This window comes from Aphelocoma coerulescens, chromosome 2 (assembly GCF_041296385.1).
Source record: "Aphelocoma coerulescens isolate FSJ_1873_10779 chromosome 2, UR_Acoe_1.0, whole genome shotgun sequence".
Taxonomy (NCBI): Eukaryota; Metazoa; Chordata; class Aves; order Passeriformes; family Corvidae; genus Aphelocoma; species Aphelocoma coerulescens.
Window position 1 is genome coordinate 120,876,193 of NC_091015.1, and position 17,785 is coordinate 120,893,977.

At 41.7% G+C, this 17,785-nt stretch overlaps 1 protein-coding gene across 6 annotated transcripts in view; it reads right to left on the bottom strand.

The window, feature by feature from the left end:
- KCTD1 (potassium channel tetramerization domain containing 1) overlaps positions 1 to 17,785 on the bottom strand; it is a 100,146-nt gene that overhangs the window by 41,509 nt on the left and 40,852 nt on the right. The window contains exon 1 of one of the 6 annotated variants that reach the window (XM_069004648.1): positions 9,611 to 9,651. The exons of the other annotated variants lie outside the window; for them this stretch is intronic. The gene's annotated coding sequence lies outside the window, so the exon portion shown is untranslated. Of the gene's footprint in view, positions 1 to 9,610; positions 9,652 to 17,785 lie in introns of those variants that run through there. 6 annotated transcript variants of the gene reach the window in all.

Consider the following 17,785-nt stretch of genomic DNA (forward strand, 5'->3'; position numbering starts at 1 on the left):
TGAGCTGGACATGACCAGTTCAAGATATTTCATGAGGTATACAATGCAGTGCTTCAGTCACCTTCACTCAGACTTCTTAATTCCCACATGCAAGAGGGGACCAGTATCCTGTCAGATGCTGCAGAAACAAGCCGGTAAATACCAAGCAATCCCTTGGTCTGAGCAGGGAAAGACTGCAGTCATTGTGGACACCCAAAAAAAAACAAAAAAAAAAAAAAAAAAGGAGGAAGCGCTATTAAAAGATGAGCAGTCCCTGGGAAAGGCTTCCAGGTCTGAAGAGCCTTTAGCAGCCTGGCAGCCCTGCCCACAACACTACAGCTTGATACAAAAGTCTTTGCTTCTGCTGCCCCGAGGACAGTTTCATTTACTTTCCTTTAAACCTGGAAAATAGGTTGCTTTTCTTCTTGCACCTCTATCAAACCTCAGGTAGCAGAGACAACACAAATTTACTTGTGCTTCATAGAAAAGCAAGCACACACACAGGGAGTTTCACCTTTTGCAAAGGGCAGAGATGACAGACTACTTCCCCACCATACAAGGCTTCTCATTCCAGTGAGAAGCATCGATCCAAGTATCTTGGACCACTTCATCCCTGCTGCAAGAGGTTTGGCCTGCCAGGTACTTTGCAGATAGCATACCTTAGTACTCTGGGGCTCCATTCAGAGTCTACACCCCCTCCCTAAAAGAGGCAGCCACTCAGTCAGCTCTCCCCAGTCCCATGGAATAGCCCAGCACAGAGCAGTCAACAGCTCCCACTGCCTCTGTGAGGGATGGAGAATCTCCCAGCTCATCTCCTGCACCGGTGAAGGCAGAAACGTGACAGCCACCTTCACCACATCTACATGGGGTTTGGGCCAAGAACAGCTATGGGAAGGAACAGGGGAACTCTGAACACTGGAATCCATCTTTCAGCTGTTCCCAAGTAGACTACTTGTAGGCTAAGATTTATTAATAATATAATTTTTAGTCAGACTTTTCATTCAAGTGCTGTTGCCTTTTATCCACTTCTAGCAGGCAATCTACACATATTTTGTAAGAGTCTTCACATAAGGACAAGGGAAAAACAACAACAAACTCTCCTTCCTGGGTTTAGAAGGAAAGGACTTCTCTTCCCCAGAACCATGCTGGTATATCTGAATGCAAACTCAAACAAATCCTTACAAATGGTGTCGAGATTTTAGTGGGAAAGAAACCAACTGGTTACATTCTTCTTGGACCAAATTTGCAATTTTTCCAATAATCTTCTGGTGAGAAGTAACACTAAAAAACAAGCATTGTTAAAATCTGGTTTGTTTGCAAGGTAAGATCCTATCAGCAGTACATGAATAAAGATTAATGTCTTGAATTGCAGTTGTATCTGAAGATTTTAAAGACCCATAAAAAGGTAGACTTCAGTGGGATAACTGGAAGATTGTCACGAACTGCCAGAATTTGAGAAATGGGTTTTTCTTCTTTAGATTTGACTCACAAACTGAACAAAAATAAGACTGTACTGTCTTATTTGAAGTCAGTTTACACTCCAGTTTGAATAGCACCTGCCCTTGGGTATGTTCCAGAAGAACATCTACCTTTCCACAAAGGGAGGCTAACACCCATTGTAAAACTTCCAGAGGCACATTAGATGTCTGTTCTCCCCCCAGCAATTTCACCCTTAGAAGTAGAAGGAACGCTGCCAGTTACAGCCTGTGCTGAGGAAACATGAGTTATAATTTTACCCTGGGAAAATTGCTGAACTGGGAGCTTCTGGTGTGGCATAGGTCTTGCCTTCGCAATCCAATGGTTCTTTTGATTCAGAGAGGCTTTGAAAGGGTGGTGATGAAAAACATAGCCTCTCCCTTTGAATCAGCCAGCCGCCTGCTTTCCTTTGCACTTTTAAATTTGGTTTATTAATTTACCTGGGAGCAGAAAGAAATAACACTGACCCATCTAGAGAAGATATGTCCAAAAACGTATCAACAGAACATTATCTACTCCAGACTGAACATGAAAACAAAAAAACACCCCTACCTGTGGACTGAAGAGTTTTGTACCAAGAATCACCTTACCAAGCTTAAGAAAAATACAGGAAAGTCTTTATTAGCTCTCCTGGCCATATGAAGAGGAAAAAGATAAGGGACAATATATAGAAGGATCTGATAAAACCACATCTTTGAAATGTTGTAAGACACAAGAGCTCAAAGCACTCTCCAGATGTTTCTTGAAGGAACCAATAATAAAATATTCTCAGCTGGAATTGCAATTTTGAAGACACTGAGTCCACTTGGTAATTATGGCAGTAGCCAATAAAACAGACAGCTTCATCTATAACCTGACTGCAGGAAAAAGGCATGAAAGTGCTTTGAAGGCACACATTTGTAATTATCTAATTTATGATAAAGATGTAAACACAACCACAATTTTGAAAGTCACAGCTCAGTCTGGTAGAGAATTAGAAATAGGGTGTGAAATTGTAGTCTTAAATTATACATTCCTCACTCCAGTATCGATGAAACACCACGGGCAAAAAGAATTGACCTTTAAGACCCCTGTGTCACTCAGTTTTCTTTCTTTCCGTCTCATCTATTCCCCTTCCAACAAGTCTCTGAAGCTGAGCTTAGCAAAGCAACGTCCCAGTCTCACAAAAATGATAATCTATCAAAACCCCACTAGAGGGACAGAGACTGCCAAGAGGGGAACACTGCAAGGAAAGGGTAAGAGTTGAACTTACTGAGATGACAGGCTTTTTGGAAGTCCTTGTCAAGACGGACTGCAATAGGGAGCATTTACCTGCCTCTTCCATGATCCCGTGCATTTCCAGGGCTAGCTGGGACTTTTTCCTCTCCTCTTGTAACTCCCATTAAAATTATCAGCCTACAGATTTCATAACAGGCAGGAGAATGAAAAAACCCAAACATTATCACGAGAGAAATCGTATTATGATTAACTATTTCAAAATGCCTGTGGGTTACTTAATACCTTGGGACAGGCAGCATAACACCACACAGGTGTCACTGTATGGGGAGAGGAAACAGCCCCCTGCTAAAAATACACACGAGGCAGCACTCAGCAGTGGGGTCTCTCCCCAGAGCTCTGGAAGTGGGCTATGCATGTGGCACATGGAACCTGCACTCCAACCCATCAGTGACCCAGATATTTCCCTACCCCTGCCCCACTCTAAAATCTGTCCATCTTTGGATTTTAAATCCCTTAGAGAAGCAGGTGTGGTTTTGGGTGGTTGGTAGGAAGGGGCTGAAGTTCTGAATTAAGCTAAATACTTAAATTTAGCTGTGGCTAAATTCAAAAGTCTCTTTCAATGCAATAATGCATGAAGGTTTTTTACTTCATTTTGCCTCTTTTCTGGTGTTTGGAGTTTTCTTAAATGCTGGAAATGTATCTAGGGATGAACGGAAAGTCATATACTCACCATTCCCTATGCAGGTCAAGCAGCAATTTTTTTTTTTGTTAGTGTGAAGGGCAGGATTCAAGGAAAGGAGAACACAGGAGTCTGCTCTGGCAGGCAAAAAGGGTGCTTGGCAAGGCAAAGACCATATGGCATACAAACAAAGCATATTTTACATTTGGTTCATTTGATTCCATTACATGTAAAAGATACTCTAAGATCCATGGCTAAGAAATACAGTTTTGTCACACCTGTAGGGATTTCTCCAAGTAGTCCTCGCAGCTCATATGATTAAAACATCCATTTGGCAGCTAATTTTAGCATTTTTTATGCACAGGAGTGATTAACCCTGAATCTGTATAACCCTGTGCTATATGCTAACAGCAGCCATCCTCATAAAGCAGCAATCCACTATTTAGTTGTGGCCAGCCTCTCCTATCTAGCTCAGCAAACTCTTAATTTTATATTAACAGGCTTTTACTTGACCCAGCACCAAATCAGACCATGCATATAACCTTAGAAGAGTGGATGAAATGTACATTATATACAATATGCACTTTGGATGGCATGGCCTGCTTCTAAGTCTGTGGTAATACTTCTCTGGTCATTACTAAAATACAAAACATCAGTGGTTGGGCAACAAAAGGGCCTGAAAATGTTTAAAGCAGAAAAATCTATACCTGCCAATCAGAGATAAATGCCTGTCTCACTTTCTCTAGCTACTGGCTTTTATTGCCTCTAATGTACAACACATTTCAATAAAATTGAAAATAAAAATACATTGGCGTAAACCAATAGCTGATATATCCACCTCATGGCACAGAGAAGAATCACATCCTTAGATGATTCCAAGGGACAGCTCAAATTTAAGACAGCAAAGAGCACTTCATCAAGAAGATAAAAGATAAACATAATAAAGGTACATTATTTTCAAAATGCAAAGAAGTTGAATGAGACAACCCTGGACATCAGCCACCAAGGGGTAATAAGCATTTAGCTATGAAATAAATGTCTCTTCTGTCAGGCTGTTTTGTGTTGGAGAAGCTGACCATGGCCAGAAGGCTCAGCTCACTTGAGCTGCTATTGAGGCAGTAAGCTGTAGATAAACTTACCCCCATTCAGAATAATACTCGAAGAAATCTTTTGTTGGGTTTGTAGGGAAGGAGGGGAAGAGTTCATTTAACCAAAGCTAGAGGAAACAAACTCACTGAATATCGTGAGTGGTAATAACCAGTAAGACCATGCTGCTCAGGGCCCTCTCTAGGCCCACACTGAGTTTTGAACCTGTCTTCTGCAATAGAGTAAAAACAACTTTAAAGAAGGATAAAGACTACAAGATTAGGGGAAAAAAGATTTTAAAAAAAATCATTAAAAGAACAGTTTTGAGTATCAAAAGTATGAGAAAGTGTCAGGTATAGACAACCACCAACTATGATGAAATATTTTTTTTAAAACCATATGCAAGAAACCCACCATATTCCAACAGAGACCCGAAAAATGGAAGAAACATTCACAAGAGGATGAGTTGACAGGGACAATTGTATATGGTGACACATCCAGAGTGTTTAAAAGACCAATCTCAGATAAAGTATGGGAGATAACTGCAAAGGACTTTATCTGGAACCAGGTAAGTTTGAGGGAAACATCAGGAAGGCCTCCACAGCTTGTGTCTCACTTCATGCTTGCCTCCCACTCAGGAGCAGTGGAGGAAACCATCAGCTCCCTCCCTGGTGTGGAAAAGGAGGAAAGCAGAGGCTGAAGCAGCAGCATTCCTGAAAAGGGCAAGGACAGGGGGCAACAGTGACACAAGTGCATGTCAGGAGCGGGAAACCAAAGCATCCCCTTTTGAAACAACAAACCCTGCAAGGAAAAGGAAAGAGCAGATAGAAGGTGGAGGAGGCATTAAATTGCTAAGAGTGGGGAAAAAAACCAAAACCAAAAGCAAAAGCAAACTCCCCCAAAATGCCAGACATTTCAGTTGATAGGTCTCTCCTCCAGAAAAAAAAATTGAGAAGCCTGGCTTCAAGAACAGAAGATTTGTAATGTCAGAAATAAAGGTGCATTTGAAACAAACAGCAAGGATTTCAGGAGTCTTGTGGTGATCACCCAACAGAGTGTAAGAGAACTTAACTTCAGTAACAATCCCTAAGTTGGAGATTGTCTCAGCTATCTTCCATCCCATTACAAACACAGTCACCTAAACACTTGATTTCTGATGAACACCAGCTTAGAGTTGAAGAAGCAAAAGGGAATAGCTTGGGGAGAGGTTTATCTGTGGGGAAAGGAAGTAGAGTGGAAGGATAAATGGATTTTGTTTTTCAGCAGAAAAACCGGACCTCATGATTTCTACCCACGCTGCCTTGCACAACGAACAGAACTTCAATCCAGAAAACAACAGTGGGTGAGGGTATGTGTGTGCCTTATTCCACATATTTAACAAGCAGCACGGAATGAGGTGTGGCAAATGGAATTCCTAACTCCAGCCCTAGCCAGGAAAGATGGCTGGATGCCAAGCACACTGTGAAGGTCTTGTCATCTAAAATTCCAGTAAGGTCCTGCGGTGCCCAACACTTTCTCTGAGGTGTGCCACAGATACAGAAAAAATTTATATTAGACTCACAGAGTTTGATAGCCACAGGAGTCTTGCCTGCCACATGCTTGCTTCAACAAAACCTCTTAACCCATCTCGCAGTGATGAGTCTTACAAAGCGCTCAGCATCAAGTAGCTTCACCGAGAGTGACACACTCCTGCCAGCAGCAGCCTCACTTGACCAGAAGCAAGGCTGGAAGTTTCTAGGATGCTGATGCTGTGGAATCCAGTAATAATGATGGAGGTTCACCTTGTGAGGGCACAGTGAAGTGCCAGGAGAATGAACCGGGACGTTCATCTAGGACTAAGAAACCCAGGAGAAATCTGAATGCATGGCTGAGCTTGAGCAGTAGCAATTACATTAAAAATGGTTTTAAACATAAAAAGGGAACAGAAGGCAAGCAGATAAACTCTAATACCCATATTTAAATTAGAATCAATGATAATGATTGATTTTTATAAAGGGTCTAATGGTACAATGCCAACTAATTCCTCCCACCTGGAGCCTGGCACCATTTAATGTATATTTCATTCAAAAAACCCCTGAGTATGGGTTTTTTCCCTCCCCTTCTTCCGGCTCTTTTTCCATGCTGACGCTTGTTTGCATTACATCTATTTTGAGCTAAATTAAATAGGAGAAGCAGAGTTTTGATTCAGTAGTAGCAATAAATGGGGTTAGCCTGGCATTGATCTGTGTAAAGGGGCCAAAGCTAGGACTGCCAGAAGCAAAACATGGTCAGTGAACTCTACAGCACAAAGAGTGACCCTGCAGCTGAATTCCTAGCCCTGATTACAACAGAAAGAGACTTGCTTTCCTGAACAAAGAGTATTTCAGGCAGCAGATTAGCAAGAGAAAGTCTACTTGCAATGGCAGACAGAGGAAACTGACCAAAGTAAGAACCACAGCAGACTTTGGAGGATTTTAAAAAGCCTCTGAACAGTGCAAAACAAATGCCTGCCTTACTCTGTGTTTCTTGTGTAGCATCATCAAGTCCAATGCTGAAGAAACAATATTTTTCTTTTGCATCTCAGTTAAATAGCTTTAAATTAGTAAAGTGTGCAGCAGAGAAGACAGCCATGTTAAGGATTGCATGCCTAAAAAGTTCCCTTGAAGACTAAGAACATTTATCTTGCAGCCCTACAGAAAGGGCAATCACATTTACTCTAAGAGGAAAGGCCTTTTTTATAAATCATGCTTCAAATTGAGCCAGAAAATTTGTACAGAAGGAGAATTTCACAATCCTTAGGAAACACGGATCAAATTTGCTCGCTCTCTGGGTGTTTGTGCCATTGTGCAATGCAAAACAGGGAGAACACAGCAGTAAATCCGGCCTCATGACTACCACGTTTAATCACAGTGGATCTACGATGGAGAACAAAGTGCCTCCTATTCCCACTGCACTGAGATCCCACTGAATCTCAAGCCAAGCAGGGTTGGTTCAGGCCAGCTTTTGGCTAGAGGCTGGCAGAGCACTGGAATCAGCTGTTCCGAGGTTGAAGGAAGCTCACGTCTCACTTCCAGTGAGGCCACTTCACACAGGAGAAGCACACCCCAACACCTGTTGGGTCCTCAGCCACCCCTATCAGTACCTTCAGCCACTGCTCCCAATGCTTTGGCAGGTCCACTGGCTCTCCACAGGTCCTGCACACAGTGAGAAGCACAGCCCTGCCAAAGCAATCCAAGCCTGCTGAGCAGCAATGCTTCTCATCCTCATTTTTTAACTCAGGCCATTTGGGCGACATGGTGCTGTGTGCCCAGACCTCACCCTTGCTGCTAATCCTGAGTCAGGGCTGATGCCCAGCAGTGCAGCTCCACTCCTCATGCTGGCTTCACCAGGAGCAGCAGGGACCTCAGTCCCCAGGGCAGTGAGAAAAACAGAGGAGCACTCAGTATCACTGCTTTGACTTTTAACCTATTTCTTTTCCATATGTTACATGAGCATTTCCTTAAAAACAAGGATCACAAAATACTGAGCCATGTCAAATCCTTATGTATGAGCTATCAGAGGTCTTCAGCCCATTTTCCCTGCACAAAGTCCCGTACGCAATTTTTGCTTGCTTCTTTACCAAGCAGAAAGAGGCAACGTGGAGACCCACAGAGGAAAGGGAGGAAGATTTAAAGAGCCTGTTGGCATACTGACAGCCTGCAAAAGATTAAGTCAGAAATCTGCAAGACAGCACCTTGGGTTTTTAATGCTACTCGTTTGGCTTGCTGCTTTTATTAGGGGTTGATTACATCCTTCTCTTGAGTTTTGCAGTGGCTGCAATGTCGGAGTATGGGACGTGGTTGTCATGACTGGGAACTTGATGACTGATTTACGAGAACTTACAAACCCACAGAACCAGAAGATTTTTACTATTCACTTTCATTCTGAATGTTTCTTTCACCTTTCATTGAATAAATCTTGAGAAAGTGAAGATTTATTTCTAGTTCGAAATTCAGTTTCCCTTTTGCAGAAGGGTGCCTAAGCATAATATACCTTTGCTATGGAAATCACCCCACAATATCCCTCTGAACAGCTTGAGGTCAATATACCTATTTGGTAACAGCATCTTAAAACTAAGTTGTCATTTTAACTGTTTAATGGGCATTGAGCCATCTCAGATCAGTTCATTATTAAAAGCGGCAATTATTGTAAATTATGCTCTTCATAAGAGCAGCTACCTAAGCTTTAAATATGTTATGATACCTCCCTGACCATTCCATTTAAATGAGGATAGCTGAGGGCACAGACATCATCATGCAGCAAATAGCTGTACAATTTCAGACTACTCTTTTTTAACCACTCCTCTCCCCAGGGCTACCACCCCCATAGCAGAGCTGGCAAAATAGACTACATGCCCCTGCCTCCTCTGTTCCAGTTCACAGACTAAACATGGCAACTCAATTTGCTGCTGACAATGACAGCACCCAAAAAATATTAATCTCTTGACCAAGGTTTGTTGTAGCTGCTAAAGTGCAGGCACACGGTTCCTTTTGCTGACTCCACAAGGGAGCAAAAGCCTTCCACAAAGGAGGAGGGCAGCCGAGGGCAGTAGCATCAAGCTAAGATTTGCCAGGGCTTGTCTGTCAGAGGACAAAGTTTTGCATTTTAACCACTTTTGGCACATTCCACATTCGGTATTTTCAGGAGCTTTCTAGGATGTTTATGAAACAACTGCAAGGAAGGCAACCAAATTGATGGCGGCACAAGGAATGCCTTCCCACATTCTTCTCCCATGCTCTTACCGTTGAAATAAATGAAGATGTAGTTTATACTTCTGTAATTACAGTTTGTTGAAAGGAGAACAGGTTGTTAAGTTATGGTAAGGAGCCCATGAGCCTGTCCTCTGCTTTGAATACCACAGAGATGTAGATTTTACCGAATAAAAAGACCAGTCTAAACATCACTCAGAGAGAATCCACACTCTGATGCCATCCAGCGTAAAGCAACCTACTTCTGAACTAGTCACGCTAATCAAACCAATCAATTGGAAATTGTTCTTATGAGAGCTATTTTAACACAGGTGAACACTGTCATGTTTCAGTCATTTAGTATTTACTGAAAGGATACTACTACACATTTGCTTTATGACATTTCTGTACCATGCATCATCAGCTGTTTGCTTTTAATCCTGTATTTCCCCCATTAAATACTTACAGTATTTACACAGCCTCGTAAAACTCCAGTACAAAGGAATAAGCCACCAGAACATTTCCCCATACATTACTTACCAACTTAACTATGTAACGCAACGTGAAAGGTTTATGCACACCAGCTGGATCTCATTACAGCTAAGTTTCTGTCTTTTTAAAGTGTACTTTATCTGGAATATTGAAGTCCCTTAGAATTTCACTTAAAAATACTGAGCTGACACACACAACTTTCTACTTCAGGATGTTAACTCAGTAAATAGGTTCATAAATCAAACTTGAGGACACTAATTTCTGGAGTTTAAAATGCATCAGCTTCAATTCAAATATCTGAAGCCAACTGAACACCTCAGCCTAATTCAGTCTTCCTAACCATCACAATAACTAGAGATGCTACTCCTTGTACAGTAAGAAAATCAGCAAGAAAAGTAAGAAAGGAAGAGTTTTAAGATAGCATTGGTATCACCTCCCTACTGATTGGTGCTAGGGCTCAGAGGTACACCAGCTTTATATAGCAAGATACATCTAAAAAACAGGAATCTGAGCTGTGATGAATTCAGTAGGAAGACCATCAAAGAGTTTACTAAATACCCAGATGAACTGAAGAAAGCTTGTCAAACACTTTGTTATTACCAGTTGATAGATTCCTGTTCAATCATGAGGCAAGAATTGCGGTTTAATAAAAGCATAGAACAAAACCAAGCATAAAAAAAAATCATGTGCAGTGATTTTATTTTTGTTGTATATTTGACTGTAATTACTGTCTTAAGTACTTTAATTGCCTGGCATCTCCTCAAGTGCCTTGCCTGTGGGGAGGGGAGGCAGGGCAGTTTACAGTTTGTTATTAATGAATGAAGTACAAACAAGTTTACCTTGTCTGTAATCAACATTCCCATCAAAACAGTTTGAGAGGAAGATGTAAAGGGGTCCATTCATCCCACAGACCCAATGTGGCTCTGTTAATATCTGCTTTTCAACGATTAATGTGCTTCTGACACATCAGTTACACCTCAGAGCGGGAAGTGGCAAATGTCTTTATAACACCCACATGAGAAGCAACAGCTATCTCTCCATTTCTGTTCTCTTCTACAGACATCTGCTCTTGGCCACTGATGTGGGGATGGGGTATGGGGACAGGCCCCATATGACCTTCCTTGCATGCATTCTAGGTGAGAAAATGGGGTATGCAAGCAAATCTGTAGGGTCATTTACAATAGCTCTGGAATGACACACATCCAGCCCTTCTCTGGAAATAATTTTTGCCTGGAGTGGAAATGGAGTGGAGGGAAACAAGAATAAATGATGAGAAGCAGCTCATACAGGATAAAATAAAATTGTCTGCTTCATTAAGAAATTATTAGAGACAAGAAGCCATAAGTAAAAGTCAGTGAGTTATATGAAGAAGATAGTGAAGCCAGGAGGATGGAGAAGCAAACTGCTATTTTTCACAATTAGTAAAAGACACAGAGCGTAGAAATTTGGCCATTAGTCTTGTTTTTCCACTTAAATTGGTACAGGAGTCTTCTGCTTTTAGGTAACATCACATCCACAGCCCAGCAGACCATCCAGGCAGCAAGTGCACCACTGGCAGAGCAAGCTTTCTCTCGTGGCCGTCACCCTGTCCTGCTGGTCAGGATCTCACCTCTGGGGCAAGAGCAGCTCTTCACCACCCAGGCTGCCACCAGCAGGGACAACCAGCATGAGTTCTAGTAGCCTCCAGTGCAAGGATACTTGCCCACTAAGATCCAGACTGAGACTGCTAATTTCTGATGAGCCACCAAAAAATGTGCTTTAAGGACAGCTAACAAGCCTTCTGTTTTTACAGTTGGGGGCCTTTCTCTCCACCCCCCTTTTTTGACTCTTTCACTAGTGCAGCCAGAGTAACATCTCTGCCACGTATCCTGTATCCTGCTTATAGTCTTCCATTAGCTGGTACAGCATCTCCAACATTGTCATCTCCTATGTCTTGAAACACAACTTTTGTGGCACTGTCCCACTGGCATGCAGGCAGCACACTTGTTGCCCAGGGAGGCTCTGTGTTGTGGTGGCCACTTTTCTGCACAGTTAAACACAATTTTCAAGGCACAAGAAAGCCAGCATATTTGACAGTTTCTCTAAAGCACACTCCTACTGCTTATACAACAGTGCTCAAAGCATCCTCCTATCATTGTTAAAAAAGCAGATACTGCTGATCAGATGAACACTTCCCCTTGAATAAGTTTCTTATAAAATGCATAACCATGCATCTTGATATAGCTGTATATATAAAACATGAAAGCAGACCCTGTAAATATTGATTTGAGCCTCCTACTCAAGAAGATGCACAGGCAGAAACTTGATAGAAGAGATCATAAAAAGTTTAAAATATATTTATGAAAAAAGTCAAGTACAGTATGATAGCAGCTTAACTTCTTCTCAAGAATGGGTTTCTGAAAGCTAGCACCCGGCCATCCACCTACCAACAAGAAATTCCTGACTTCTCAGAGCTATGACACAATGTGTTTCCTTAGGGAAAGGAAAAAAAAAAAAAGTGTTTTGATCAAGCACACCACCGAGGCATTTAAAGTTGTCATGTAACATGAACTGACTGCACAAGAGAAATTCAGGCATTAACATACACAGAATAGACTAGCATGCACAAGTCATTTTGGATGCAGACAGCTACTCATACAAATAATTCAACAATCCTAGTATTCCACTAGGAAACTGTGAGTCAGGTAAACATGAGAAAAACAAGACACTCCAACTGTGTCCCCTCGACCCCGTACACATTCCGTGTGCCCTCCCACTACACAGTGGAGCTGCTCTCTGTGTTTGGCATCCAGGTGGGATGAAGCTGTCTTTGAAAGCAGGAACACACTAGGGCTCTTCTCAGCAATTTTATGAAGTATCTTAAGGATTAAGAGAGTATACAAATAGGTTCTACAGCACTTTGATCAAAAACATGTTTTCCCAACTTCCTCAGTGAGTTTTAATAAGATGTGAATGAGAAATTGATCTGGACACTTTAGTTTACAAGGAGTATTTCAAGTAGCTTGAGGAAACTACTTTATTGTCCATTAGGCATAAAACCAAACACGATGCTTACAGGCCATTTTACCACCGTGCTGACAGCAGATTTCTTTCAGAACACATACTCAAGAACCAATGCTTATTCCAACACAAAACTCTACAGGAAACCACTGTTTTAAATTTCATATTTTTTAAGGTTAAGGAAAAAAACCCTTTAGATTTTAGTTCCCCTAAGAGGCAATAATACAATGCATTTAGTTTAAGTCCCACTCACTTTTTTTTAAACTCACTCTAAAGTTGAAGAAAACCCAGACTTCCCTCCCTGCCCCTTAACTGTTCTTCTATATTTTCCTCTAGCTTTTCTACTTTAAAGAAAAAAAAAAAAAAGCATAGTTCTTCTTTGCCCTCCCTCTGGGTCTGTCTTTTCCTTGATCAAATTCTGTTTCAGTGCACCTACTACATTTGTTATTTAGCATTAGGAAAGAAGGATTTTTTTTCCCCTTAATTTCTTCCTCCAATTTTAGCCCCTCTCCAAACAGAGACGTTATTTTTTGCTCCTTGAATCCATTAAACTGATCCAGCAGAATCACTCTGGTATACAGAAGTTAATCTAGTTCCCAAACTGATACGCTGCAACAAGGTAGTTGGTAAGGTATTCTCACCCTGCTTTTCCTCTCCTTCTTATTTTCCATTTCAATTTATTACTTCCATCTCTTTCTTCTCACAAAATAATCATGCTCTGCCTTCAAAATCCTGCTAGCTCAGTTATTTAACCCTCTCTGGCCTCCAGATAGGCTGGAAAGCTCATATCTGCTCCTTTCCCCTCCTAGAAATCTAGTCCCTTCAGATAAAGTAAGTAACAGCTATTTCAGACCACTATCATTAATGTTAAAGACAATTAAAAGTTTTCAGATTGAGTCTTTTTTTGGAGCCTTTTGATTTTATAAAGACTGGGGCTGAGGGGACGACATTTTAATTTTTCTTTATAGCATCAGTTCCCTTTTTGGGAGGAGAGCCTGAGAAGGGCTGCAGGACCCTGAGCCATGGGCTGGCAGCAGTGTCCATCATCCCAGGGCTGCATGATCACTGCTCCAGTGGCAGCGCTCCTGTGCCTGGAGCCTGAACCAACTCCCTGCAGGAGGGCCAGGGCGACAGAGGGCACTGCCACCCCCTGTGCCAGGCAAGGGGCAGCTGCTGTGAGGGTTAGGGTAGCTGGGTAGCTGTGGCAGCTCTGTTACTGGTAATCTTCTCAGAACAATGCCAGAACACCGCGGCACCAGAGCATTTCGCAGCAACGAACGCTGGTAAGATCATAACCCTGTAGCAAAAGAAGTGTCCAGTCAAATCAGTCCAGCACTTTACAGAAATAAAAAAGCCTTTATAAGCTAGAATAGCCAGCTGAGTTACCAAGCAGAAGGAGGAGTGTGTTTTGCTGTTTTAGCAAAAATTTGGACATGGGCCTTGTGAAATCTAAATTTCTAAAAATTCTGATCTATTATATTTTTTCCTTGAAAGATACAGATTTGACCCGATGCCTTTGTATCTCTCAACAATTAAAACAACATACACAAGCTTCTGAAAGTTTTACATGACAGTCACAGTTACTACCACATCATTATCCTGTGCTGCAAATATAGCCTACTGTTGCATTCATGATCCTGAATATATCCACTGGCAGTTTGGAAGTGAATATACTATACTCTACTGAGAAAAACTGACTGGTTAAAATTCTACTTTAGCACAAGAATGAGAAATCTTTTCTTAATAAAGTACCACAGTAAACTTTGAAGTGTTGAATTAACCTCCTCTGTGCCATGGGGATAATTTTACCAGTTACACAGTAGTGTAGTGCTACTCCCATACATCAATACAATGCATTAGCAACTCAGCTAATACTATATTTAGTACTGAGTCACTGCATATTCTACATGCAATGCCCATTTTGACACATTTATACTTCCTAGTTACAATACCTAATTTTCTTTTTTGTTTGTTTTTGTTTGTTTGTTTGTTTGTTTTCAATTCCTTACTTTTGATACTTTCCAGGGCCTAAAACTGAAGGGAACAACTTGTATCTAGAGTACTTTCAGTGGAAACATTTGTAGTCAAGTGCATCTCAAAAGTAACACACTAAAAGTCTCCTGAAAAAGGTAACTTGCAAAGACTTCTAAGAGATAAAACCAGTAATAAGGTTGCTTTGGAAGTGTGTCAAATACCCCCAAAAGAAAGCAAAACTACAGAGTTCTGAAAGGACATTAAAGTTGTTTCTACTTTACAGAAATCAAACTGTGTTACACATACTGCTTTGGATTGGCAGCAGCTTCAGAAAGCCGATTTTGCAGCAGTTTGAGGCTGACACCAAAACCACGTTAGCCCCACTCTGTCTATTTCATTTTCAAACGGTTCTTGGGGGCAAAAAAAGATTCAAAGGCTGAGGGATTTCACACTGCTATCCCTGCAAAGGCATATAACTTTTTCAAGTGTTTGTGCTGGGAAAAAAAATCATATTCTTACCAGCATCAGTCAGTCCTAGAGCACTTAAGTTTTCTTCACATGGTTTCATGGACCACATAGCTTTGCCTTATCTGTTCTTCCTCAAAGAACAATTACTTCTCCACTCTCAAGTTTATCAGTCACTGATCAGTGTGTGTTTGCAGAGAAAGTGGGTTTTTTTTCAGGGAAACTATTTTCGAAGAGATAATCAGCAAGATACATACTTCAGCATTACTAAATTAAGAGAAAAGAGAAAATGAACTGAAAAGCTAAACAGTTCTTTCTGAACTGCTGACTAGCCAAACCCCACAAGCTTAGAGCATCTTATTATTTCCCCCATCCCTTAAAAAGTATTTTAAAAACTTAAACAAAATGTGAACCTGGTCTTGCAATAGTCTAGGGAGAGCTTCCAGAAACTACGGTATGATGACAAGAAAGACACAACATTTTCTAAACCCAAGATGGAAACTAGTACTGACCAGCTTGATAAAAGCCTGCAAAAAGCATTACCACAAACAGACAGTTTTGGTGGTGTCACTGTCATATCTAAGATAAGGAGGTGTCACTGTCATATCTAAGATAAGGAGGAATAGCAAGCAAGCTTTTTTTGTGACTAGCCACTGCTGCTAGTTATAAAATCATTTGAAACACGGGGAAACCCTCAAAAAGGCAATCAATTGAAGCAGGCTCCCTCTTCATCTGAATTTCAAGCACAGTTTGTACTACAGCCATAGGATTCTGTTACGACATCTGTGCTCCCATTTACACTTTCCAACTTGTCAACCCAACTCTCAGCTAGGTCCTCCCAATTTGGCATCAAAACTAGATGGGTTAATTACAGCACTTCAGATGACTCGAATTCTTCTGAATGGGGTGATTTCAATGCAAGGGAAGGAATTTATCAGGCATGTCACAGGTAAAACAGCCAGCCCTTGTAAGAAGGGAGGAAGGAAGCTATTTAAGTTCACTTCACCTTCCTTGCTTCTCCTCTTCCCCGCATTTCAGGCACAAGGTCAAAAAGAGTCTCAAGCCACCCCACGTAGAAATGAAGTGAGGAGGACAAGGTGAGCAGGTTTCCCCTTCTCTTTCCAGCTAAACCCACACACCCGTGCTCCCACCCCCCACCCTGGCCAGACACACCACACGCTTCTGCTGCTGCTTCTCCAGGGGAGCTTTCAGCCACAGGATGCTCGGTAATTAACCACTGGTGCTATCGAGCTCAAGAGTTTCAATGCTGTTCCTTTGTGGGCACTGCAGACACCTCACCCATAAAACAAGAGCTCTCACCAGTAAGGTGAGGACGAGCTTCCCCTCCAGTGACCCTGGATCAGAGTAAGAGCTCAGTATGACTACACTGGACTTCAGTAACTCAAAGCCAAGGCATCAGGCACTGCCCTTACTGCAGCCCAACCTCCTTCTGCCGCTTTTGAAGCCTACTAGAACCACACAGAGAAAAGTCAACAGCAGCGAAAGAAGCAGCTAAATTTATCACACATATATGGTGAATAAAAGCTCAGGATTCAGCTGAAGGGTGTTGAGAAATCACTCTTGAAATTTTTCCAGCAATCTTTAACTTTGAATAAACATAAGCAGACACATACACGCAAAAAAAGCTTAAAATAAAGGTGTTTTAGGGAAGTAATTCATTTATGCATTACATTTCTGACAGACTGACACAGAAGTAGTAACAGAGTACACAGGTGTCAATTTGCCAGGGAGCCTGAGAGCTGTGGCTTCTTCATTAGAGCTACCAAGCACAGGAGTCTCAACTACACAAGCTTCTCTCCCTCTCACTCCTAATATCAAAAACCAAACTAAAACAAATGACAGCATCATCAGACCTGGTCCCTGGGGACTTTGAGGAGGAGGGTGGGAAATGAAGCACTGTGGTAGAGATAAGTTCAGCTCAGAAGTCACCCCAGCACCTCCACAAGACTTTTTGGGTAAGGAAAAAGAAAGGAAAGCCAAAATTCAGCTTCACACCTCTCCTCCTGTAAAGAGATTTCTGCTCTCTTCCCTTTACACAGACAAGTGCTCCAGCCTCTGTTACCTGAACAGCACCTACCAAACAACCTCCCTCCCACCACAAGCTACCCCCACTACCAAAAAAGCTCCACTCAATCCTCATCTCCTGCCCCCACCTTGGGGAAGGACTGGTTTCCTACAGCTGGTGCCACTGTTTGAAGAGAAGCGACTACCTCTTTCCAGAAGTCACACAATAATGCATTATTCAGACTACACGACCTATTTTAAGTACCAAGAACACTGCAAAACCACATGAGAACACTCAGACTAGGACTTGAAGCAAGTCAGAAGTCTCAAGGAGCAGCTAGCTCAGAACTGTGCTACATGGAGCAGATGTGCCCTAAACACACACTGAAAAATAAAAATTCCATACATCGGTAAAATGAATAGCGCTTTAAAATTTCGCTCAATTTCCATTTCATTAAAATGATCAGCCCTAGCTACAGAAGTGTACACGTGCATAAAGTAGGTAAGCTTAACAATTAGCTAAGAATTTATTGGAAATGTTTATAATATACTTGTGCACTACAATTTTGATCACTTTCAAAACTAAAAGTTGCATTAAGAACACAACAAAGGTACTTGTTCTCATTGGGGATTAAGTCCTTAGCAAGTTTGAAGGTTTTCAGATCAACTAAAACTGGCTCAGTGC